This window comes from Scardinius erythrophthalmus, assembly GCF_964197995.2.
Source record: "Scardinius erythrophthalmus genome assembly, contig: HAP1_SCAFFOLD_57, whole genome shotgun sequence".
Taxonomy (NCBI): Eukaryota; Metazoa; Chordata; class Actinopteri; order Cypriniformes; family Leuciscidae; genus Scardinius; species Scardinius erythrophthalmus.
In genome coordinates this window covers 578497-589620 of record NW_028296536.1, presented here as the reverse complement: position 1 = coordinate 589620, position 11124 = coordinate 578497, and positions in this window count along the sequence as shown.

The window sequence follows — 11124 nt, the reverse complement described above, 5'->3', positions numbered from 1 at the left end:
TCTGCTGGCCATTCTACTTAATAATGAAATATTTTACATGTGCTTTTGCATTCATACTTGGACACACACACAAAAATCACGTATATAACTAACTATTATAACACAATAATATTTTGTCAGTGTTCATCACCTCATTTGCTCTGACACTTCACATAATTGCTAGTAATGTGGTTAATCATGCTAGAAACATTGTAAATCATAGTAAATAATACTGAAATGAGGTGTATCAAGGTAAATCATGCTAGAATCCTAATAAATCATTCTGGAACATGGTATATGATAGTAAATCATGCTAGAATCATATTAAATAATTCTAGAATGTGGCAAATCGTTGTGGGAGGAGCCTATTTTACTCAAATGGCTATAACTCAAGAAGTAAATGAGATATCTTCACCAAACTCAGTACACATGTGTATGGGTTCAATTTGAGGTCACAGTAAACAATTTTATGGAGATCGGACCATAGGTGGCGCTATAACTGTTAAAAAGCTTTAAAACCATATATATCCCATGGCAAATTGCCTGTATTGGCTGTAAATGGTCTTTTCCATCTATTATGTCAGTGGTTACATGCTTCCTAAATAAATCTTAATAACTTTTGATGCTTTTGTGCTTAAATGCCTTAAAGGCCTTAACTGCTTGAACCCCGATAAATGCTGCTTGCAGCTTTAATTATTAGGGGTTCAAGCACGAAGTGCTGAAACCCTATTGTAATTGTGCTGATTTTTATTATTATTATTATTATTATTATTCTGCCGTAAAACGCATCGTGCAGCCCAAACCGTAAGAGCTGGAACTTTGAAACTTTGACAGATGGTAGTACAAAAATCGAGGAAAGGTTCAGAGATTATGACCCCGATTGGCCCATAGGTGGCGCTATAACAACCAAAAGCGCGAAACTGCTCATAACTCCTAGACCGTATGTCGTAGACTCAAGTGTCTTATATCATTGGAAAGCTGGATGCCTGACGAACAAAACGTATATCTCCGATTTCATTTCCGCCATGATAGATTTTCCGCCATTTTGAATTTTGTCAAAAATCTACTTTTGCGAACTAGTCCCTGGTTTTTTGCCCGATTGGAACCAAACTAGTGCAGAAATGTTCTCTGGAGACTGAATATCAATAATTATCGAAAAAAAGTGGAAATTTCGATTCACGGTCGCTAAGGGGCGCCAAAACGTACGTTGTGGGAGGGGCCTATTTTACTAAAATGGCTATAACTCCCGATGTAAATGAGGTATCTTCACCAAACTTGGTACACATGTGTATGAGCTTACTCTGGGGTCACAGTAAAAAAATCGCGACGATTGGCCTCATGGTGGCGCTATAAAATGAAAAAAACATAAAACAGGCTATAACCACCTGACCGTTAGTCCGATTGACTTGAAAATTGGTATGCAGTGTCTTGGTCCAAGGTGCCATGTATGTGTATGAGGACATTGGCGTATCTCAAAAAACATGGCCGCCATCGGCCAACGAAGTTTGAGCACCTATTAGACAAGGTTAACGGAGGCCGATCGGAACGAAACTCAATGGGCATGTTCGGCTCATGGCCCTAAAGGTCTGTAAGAATTTTGAAAGAAATCGGCCACTAGTTGGCGCTAACGAGTTTTACGGCTCTGTAATCACGTGGTGTTACAAATATCCACACAATATGCATATCATTTGATAGATCTCCTCATCCTGAACAACTTTGCCTCAAGAACCATTGCTGTCAATCAAACTGTTCATTAATTATTCATTAATATGTTAAAAACCTACTTTTGCGAACTAGTCCTAGGTTTTTTGCCCGATCGGAACCAGACCAGTGTAGGACAATTCTCTGGACTCTCTAGATCAATAATTATCAAAAAAAAGTTGAACTTTTGCATTTGGATGGCTGTAATAGGGTCATTTATAAAACGGGCGTGTCAAAATACATTAAAAAGCCTATAAATCCTAAATAAAAACTCAGAACTTCACAAAAATTGGTCAGCATATGTGACATAACATCATTAACAAGCATGAAAAATTCTATGGAGATCGGACGATAGTTGGCGCTATAACTGTTAAAACGCTTTAAAACCATATATTTCCTATGGTAAATTGCCTGTATTTGCTGTAAATGATGTCTTCTATCTTTTATCATATAATGTTCATATCATAATGTTCAAAACCAGTGCAGCACAATTCTCTGAACTCTCTAGATCAATAATTATCAGAAAAAAAGTTTAACTTCTTCAAAAGGTGATTTTATATGAATATAATGACATATTAAGCCAATAAGTGGTATTTTACTGCCCCCTGCTGTCATTTCATCATACTACTCCCTAATATTGTTATAAAATTCATATTTAGACTTTTTAAAATCATTATTTTAACATTTACAATCACATTTTGTCAAAACTCATCTATTGAGTATTACTATTGACAATTGTGTTACACTGAGATATGGAAATGGACGAAAGTAAATGAATGAAATGAAACGAAAGTATAACGGCATTTAAGCCACGCCCCCGAATACAAATCCATTCATAACTCGAAAACGGAAAGTCGTTGCGCGCTCAAATTTTGATGGTGAGGACCTCTCCGGGCTCTTGATCGAAACGTGTCGTCGCGGGCCTCGGGAGCGCGCCCCCCGCGCATCGCGAATCCGCGGGACCCCCGATTTTGAACGGCCATTACTCCCGACCCAGACCACCCCGAACATTGTGTGAGAGCTCGTTGGAAAGGGCGCGTCCTTGGCTAGCTTCGATTCAAATGTGGTGTTATTTGCCCTGGGCATTCCAGAGATAATAGCCCGAACAGATATGCCTTATAACAGTCATAACTCCCAGCCCCAATCGCCCAAAAACACATTGATGGTCTCATTCAACAGGGCTCCTCAAGCACTATCTATGCTCTGAGTTTCAGAATTTTTCGCCTTTTGGTTCCTGAGATATAAGTAAAAAAACAAATTCCCATTCATTCAAACACTTCAACTGTAAAATGTAAGCTATAATACCACTGTTGTCCACTAAAGGGAGCAGCAGGATTACGCATGATCTTTTAATTCGCTTCAGTATTGGAAATAAACAAATGCTTTAAGAAGCAATCTTTTTTATTATGATGTTTTTTTTTTTATTATGATATTTGTATTTTATTTTTTTTATTATGATTATGAACGGTTTGATTGACATTAGTGATTCTTGAGGCAAAGTTGTTCAAGATGAGGAGATGAAGATATTTTCACAATATCACATCCTAAAAACATTGAAAACATATTTGTCTTTGTGTGTGTGTGTGTGTGTGTGTGTGGGTTTGTGTGTGTGTCTGTGTGTGTGTCTGTGTGTGTGTGTAAGCATGCTTAATGGAAAGAACATGAAGAAACTGCTTTGTTTTACTGGTGGATAAAAAAGTCTTTCAAATGAAAGTGAGTCAATTAGTGGTCTTCTACTGCCCTCTGCAGGACATTCTACTTAATAAAATATTTTCATCTGTGCTTTTGCATTAGTTTTTGGACTATATCAAATTACTTGCATGAAAATCACCTATTATAACACAGTCATGTTTTGTCAAAGTTTATCACTTCATTTTTACTGAGCTCTCAGTTTGAACAATTCTGCCTCTCAGTGATTAATTTGAAATCTGAAAATGGTGTTATACAGAGGAGATTTGCAATTATCATTTTGTTACCTATCTTTTATTTTAAATATCTCCATCTACAACAAAATATGTGTGCATGTGTGTGTTCAAGCATGGTTAGTGTATTAAGTATTATTGTTTAAGTATTATTGTTTTCATTTACATTTTAACCACCAGAAGAAGAACACTCATTGGTTCATTCTGCTCACTAAAATATTATTTTTAATTTTTTTTTCCATTTGAAATATTGTTTAAACTTAATAAAATCATTAAAATAACATTTCAAATCATATTTTGTCTGTTTATAAATCCCACAGACTCACATTGGCTGCAATACTAATGTTTTTGTAAAACACAGACCTGATAGTCTAATCTGTGTGTATTGTGCATACTGTATATTATTGATATTATTACTATTGCAAATCATGTTATTGTAACTCATATCTTAATAGAATATTATTTGTAATTTTAATTCTTTATTTCTTAAGTGTTTTTTTTATGATTACTACAGATATTATCACCAAAGATATCAACTACACCTTCACTTTTAGTATTGACACGCTGCACACACAGCACAATCACACACTCACTAATGCATTCAAATAAATGTAATCTTACTGTGCTACTTTATTTGTACATGATTAGAATGAACAGAAATCTAAGAATATTTTTCTTCTTTTGTTAAAGCCATTTCAGACTCCAAGTAAGCATTATATTACTAATCATCTATTTTAAAGGTGCCATACAATTGAAAACTGTATTTATCTTGGCATAGTTGAATGATAAGAGTTCTGGACATGGAACTGACATACCGTGAGCCTCAAACACCATTGTTTCCTCCTTCTTGTGTAAATCTCCTGTTTGCAAAAGACCGCTGAAAAATGAGTGAATCCCACCATAACACCGACTGTGACGTTGGAGTCAGGATCATTAATATTTATACCCCCCAAATTTGCATTTTCCAGTCCATGTTCTAGGCCAGGCAGTGTTAATGTGGACCTGCACAGCCGAATCATCAGAAGATCTGCAGGTATTGTGAAGAAGCAAGCAAGGACAATAGTGAAAATGGCAGATCATGGATATAAATGTTATGTCTGAGGCTGTGCTGTGGATTTGAGAACTTTTCATTCCCTTCCCACAAAACTGTCAACAGGCATGGTTGATGTTTACAACAGGATACCTCACCATTTTAATTCAAAGCTGTTAGTTTGCTCTTAACGGAGGCCGATCAGAACGAAACTCGATGGGCATGTTCGACTCGTGGCCCTAGAGGTCTGTAAGAATTTTGAAAAATCAGCCACTAGTTGACGCTAACAGGTTTTACGGCTATGTAATCACGTGATGCATATCATTTGATAGATCTCCTCATACTGAACAACTTTGCCTCAAGAACTACTGCTGTCAATCAATTTGTTCATTAAATACTTGCTATTATGTTAAAAACCTACTTTTGCGAACTAGTCCTAGGTTTTTCGCCCGATCGGAAATATACCAGTGCAGTACAATTCTCTGGAAGCTCTAGATTATTAATTATATAAAAAACTTTAACTTTACCCATTGGGTAGCCATAACAGGATCATTTAGAAAATGGGTATGGCAAAAAACACTCAAAAGCCTGTAAATCCTAAACAAAAACTCAGACAACTCACTAGACTGCCTTATGTGCTTAAAGACCCTAAATGCTTGAACCCCGCTAAATGCTGCTTGCAGCTTTAATTATTATTATTATTATTATTATTATTCCGCCGTAAAACGCATCGTGCAGCCCAAACCGTAAGAGCTGGAACTTTGAAACTTTGACAGATGGTAGTACAAAAATCGAGGAAAGGTTCAGAGATTATGACCCCGATTGGCCCATAGGTGGCGCTATAACAACCAAAAGCGCGAAACTGCTCATAACTCCTAGACCGTATGTCGTAGACTCAAGTGTCTTATATCATTGGAAAGCTGGACGCCTGACGAACAAAACGTATATCTCCGATTTCATTTCCGCCATGATAGATTTTCCGCCATTTTGAATTTTGTCAAAAATCTACTTTTGCGAACTAGTCCCTGGTTTTTTGCCCGATTGGAACCAAACTAGTGCAGAAATGTTCTCTGGAGACTGAATATCAATAATTATCGAAAAAAAGTGGAAATTTCGATTCACGGTCGCTAAGGGGCGCCAAAACGTACGTTGTAGGAGGGGCCTATTTTACTAAAATGGCTATAACTCCCGATGTAAATGAGGTATCTTCACCAAACTTGGTACACATGTGTATGAGCTTACTCTGGGGTCACAGTAAAAAAATCGCGACGATTGGCCTCATGGTGGCGCTATAACATGAAAAAAACATAAAACAGGCTATAACCACCTGACCGTTAGTCCGATTGACTTGAAAATTGGTATGCAGTGTCTTGGTCCAAGGTGCCATGTATGTCTATGAGGACATTGGCGTATCTCAAAAAACATGGCCGCCATTGGCCAACGAAGTTTGAGCACCTATTAGACAAGGTTAACGGAGGCCGATCGGAACGAAACTCAATGGGCATGTTTGGCTCATGGCCCTAAAGGTCTGTAAGAATTTTGAAAGAAATCGGCCACTAGTTGGCGCTAACGAGTTTTACGGCTCTGTAATCACGTGGTGTTACAAATATCCACACAATATGCATATCATTTGATAGATCTCCTCATCCTGAACAACTTTGCCTCAAGAACCATTGCTGTCAATCAAACTGTTCATTAATTATTCATTAATATGTTAAAAACCTACTTTTGCGAACTAGTCCTAGGTTTTTTGCCCGATCGGAACCAGACCAGTCTAGGACAATTCTCTGGACTCTCTAGATCAATAATTATCAAAAAAAAGTTGAACTTTTGCATTTTGATGGCTGTAATAGGGTAATTTATAAAATGGGCGTGTCAAAATACATTAAAAAGCCTATAAATCCTAAATAAAAACTCAGAACTTCACAAAAATTGGTCAGCATATGTGACATAACATCATTAACAAGCATGAAAAATTCTATGGAGATCGGACGATAGGTGGCGCTATAACTGTTAAAAAGCTTTAAAATCATATATTTCCTATGGTAAACTGCCTGTATTGGCTGTAAATGGTCTTTTCCATCCCTGATCATATAATTTTCATATCATAATGTTCAAAACTAGTGCAATACAATTCTCTGGACTCACTAGATCAATAATTGTCAGAAAAAGTTGAACTACTTCATTTGGATAGCTATAATAGGTTCACTTCAAAATCTGGCCTTTACCAAGTGTCCCCGAAAGCCTATATCTCTTTAATCAATGCTCAGACCTTCTTAAAAACAAGTCAGAACGTGTGAAATATCACCCTGAACAAGCATGAAAATTTTCAGACAGATCGGACAAAATTTGCCTCTATAACAGTTAAAAAGGTGAAAATGATATGAATTAATGGCATGTTAAGCCAATAAGTGGTATTTTACTGCCCCCTGCTGTTTAAAATAGTCATTTTCTCATATTGGTATTGGTATCAGCCATGGTAAATCATGATAAATGATGTGTGTGTGTGTGTGTGTGTGTGTGTGTGTGTGTGTGTGTGTGTGTGTGTGTGTGTGTGTGTGTGTGGTACAAATATAACAAAGGTTTTATTTTCCAACATGAAAACAAACATAACAGAGTGCTAGTGCACAAACAATAACCGACAATGATAATGGATGAGAGGGGAACTTAAATACACAGATCAAGACAAGGACAACAGGTGACGGTTATGATGATGAGGAGCAGGTGATGATGAGGAGGGTGATGAGGAGCAGGTGCAGGTGATGACGACAGATGGTGAATGTGATGAAGACAGAAGGTGAATGTGATGAAGGTGAATGTGACACCAATATCACTGAAACATTGTGTGTGTGTGTGTGTGTGTGTGTGTGTGTGTGTGTGTGTGTGTGTGTGTGTGTGTGTAGCATTATTGTGTGTAGCATATGTAGCAAGTATGCATTATTGAGTTAACATGGAAACACTGGTTTGCTTTAGTGCAGAAAACTGGTCAAAATCATGAGGTTTAAAGTGAAAGTGAGCCAATAAGTGGTCTTCTACTGCCCTCTGCTGGCCATTCTACTTAATTAAATTTTTCCACATGTGCTTGCATTTATACTTGAATACACACTAAAAATCACTTATATAGCAATAACTATTATAACATAATCATATTTTGTCAGTGTTAATCACTTTATTTGCACTGACACTTCAAATAATTGCTAGTAATGTGGTAAATCATGGTAAATCATGGTTAACTATGCTGTGTGTGTGTGTGTGTGTGTGTGTGTGTGTGTGTGTGTGTGTGTGTGTGTGTGTGTGTGTGTGTGTGTGTGTGTGTAAGCATGCATTGAGTTAACATGGATAAACTGGTTTGCTTTAGTGCAGAAAACTGGTTTAAAGTGAAAGTGAGCCAATAAGTGGTCTTCTACTGCCCTCTGCTGGCCATTCTACTTATTAATGAAATATTTCAACATGTGCTTGCATTCATACTTGAATACACACTAAAAAAATCACTTATATAGCAATAACTATTATAACACAATCATATTTTGTCAGTGTTAACCACTTTATTTGCACTGACACTTCAAATAATTGCTAGTAATGTGATAAATCAGGCTAGAAAGATGGTAAATCAAAGTAAATAATCCCAGATTGTCGTTTATCTCCTGGTAAATAATACTAGAACGTGGTATATCATGGTAAATCATGGTTAACTATGCTGTGTGTGTGTGTGTGTGTGTGTGTGTGTGTGTGTGTGTGTGTGTGTGTGTGTGTGTGTGTGTGTGTGTGTGTGTGTGTGTGTGTGTGTGTGTGTGTGTGTGTGTGTGTGTGTGTGTGTGTGTGTGTAAGCATGCATTGAGTTAACATGGAAAAACTGGTTTGCTTTAGTGCAGAAAACTGGTTTAAAGTGAAAGTGAGCCAATAAGTGGTCTTCTACTGCCCTCTGCTGGCCATTCTACTTAATAATGAAATATTTTACATGTGCTTTTGCATTCATACTTGGACACACACTAAAAATCACGTATATAACTAACTATTATAACACAATAATATTTTGTCAGTGTTCATCACCTCATTTGCACTGACACTTCACATATTTGCTAGTAATGTGGTTAATCATGCTAGAAACATTGTAAATCATAGTAAATAATACTGAAATGAGGTGTATCAAGGTAAATCATGCTAGAATCCTAATAAATCATTCTGGAACATGGTATATGATAGTAAATCATGCTAGAATCATATTAAATAATTCTAGAATGTGGCAAATCGTTGTGGGAGGAGCCTATTTTACTCAAATGGCTATAACTCAAGAAGTAAATGAGATATCTTCACCAAACTCAGTACACATGTGTATGGGTTCAATTTGAGGTCACAGTAAACAATTCTATGGAGATCGGAGCATAGGTGGCGCTATAACTGTTAAAAAGCTTTAAAACCATATATATCCCATGGCAAATTGCCTGTATTGGCTGTAAATGGTCTTTTCCATCTATTATGTCAGTGGTTACATGCTTGCTAAATAAATCTTAATAACTTTTGATGCTTTTGTGCTTAAATGCCTTAAAGGCCTTAACTGCTTGAACCCCGATAAATGCTGCTTGCAGCTTTAATTATTAGGGGTTCAAGCACGAAGTGCTGAAACCCTATTGTAATTGTGCTGATTTTTATTATTATTATTAGGGGTTCAAGCACGAAGTGCTGAAACCCTATTGTAATTGTGCTGATTTTTATTATTAGGGGTTCAAGCACGAAGTGCTGAAACCCTATTGTAATTGTGCTGATTTTTATTATTATTATTAGGGGTTCAAGCACGAAGTGCTGAAACCCTATTGTAATTGTGCTGATTTTTATTAGGGGTTCAAGCACGAAGTGCTGAAACCCTATTGTAATTGTGCTGATTTTTAGGGGTTCAAGCACGAAGTGCTGAAACCCTATTGTAATTGTGCTGATTTTTATTATTATTATTATTATTATTATTCTGCCGTAAAACGCATCGTGCAGCCCAAACCGTAAGGGCTAGAGCTTTGAAACTTTGCCATATGGTAGTACAAAAATCGAGGAGAGGTTATCAAATTATGACCCCGATTGGCCCATAGGTGGCGCTATAGCAACCAAAAGCGCGAAACTGCTCATAACTCCTAGACCGTAAGTCATAGACTCAAGTGTCTTATATCATTGGAAAGCTGGACGCCTGACGAACAAAACGTATATCTCCGATTTTATTTCCGCCATGATAGATTTTCCGCCATTTTGAATTTTGTCGAAAATCTACTTTTGCGAACTAGTCCCTGGTTTTTTGCCCGATCGGAACCAAACCAGTGCAGAATTGTTCTCTGGAGTCTGAATATCAATAATTATCAAAAAAAAGTTGAAATTTCGATTCACGGTCGCTAGGGGGTGCAAAATTAACGTTGTGGGAGGAGCCTATTTTACTAAAATGGCTATAACTCCAGAAGTAAAAGAGGTATTTTAACCAAACCTGGTACACATGTGTAAGACGTCAATATGAGGTCACGGTAAAAAAATCGCGGCGATTGGTCACATGGTGGTGCTATAACATGAAAAAAACATAAAACAGGCTATAACCACCTGACCGTTAGTCCGATTGACTTGAAAATTGGTATGCAGTGTCTTGGTCCAAGGTGCCATGTATGTCTATGAGGACATTGGTGTATCTCAAAAAACATGGCCGCCATCGGCCAATGAAGTTTGAGCACCTATTAGACAAGGTTAACGGAGGCCTATCGGAACGAAACTCGGTGGGCATGTTCGACTCATGGCCCTAGAGGTCTGTAAGAATTTTAAAAGAAATCGGCCACTAGTTGGCGCTAACGAGTTTTATGGCTCTGTAATCACGTGGTGTTACACTTATTGTCACAAAATGCATACCATTTGATAGATCTCCTCTTGTTGAACAACTTTGCCTCAAGAACCATTGCTGTCAATCAAACCGTTCATTAAATATTCGTAATTATGTTAAAAACCTACTTTTGCGAACTAGTCCTAGGTTTTTCGCCCGATCAGAACCAAACGAGTCTAGGACAATTCTATGGACTCTCAAGATCAATAATTATCAAAAAAAAGTTGAACTTTTGCATTTTTCGCATGGGTATATTGGGTCATAAAGAAAATGGGCGTGGCAAAATGCACTCAAAAGCCTATAAATCCTAAACGAAAACTCAGAACTTCACGAAAATTGGTGAGCTTATGTGCCATAACATCATTAACAAGCATGCAAAATTTCATGGAGATCGGACTATAGATGGTGCTATAACTGTTAAAAAGCTTTAAAAAACACATATTTCCTATGGTAAATTGCCTGTATTGGCTGTAAATGGACTTTTCCATCTATTATTTCAGTGGTTAAAAGCTTTCTAAATAAATCTTAATGTCTTAAATGCTTATGTGCCTAAAGGCCTTAAATGCTTGAACCCCGATAAATGCTGCTTGCAGCTTTAATTATTATTATTATTATTATTATTCCGCCGTAAAACGCATCGTGCAGCCCAA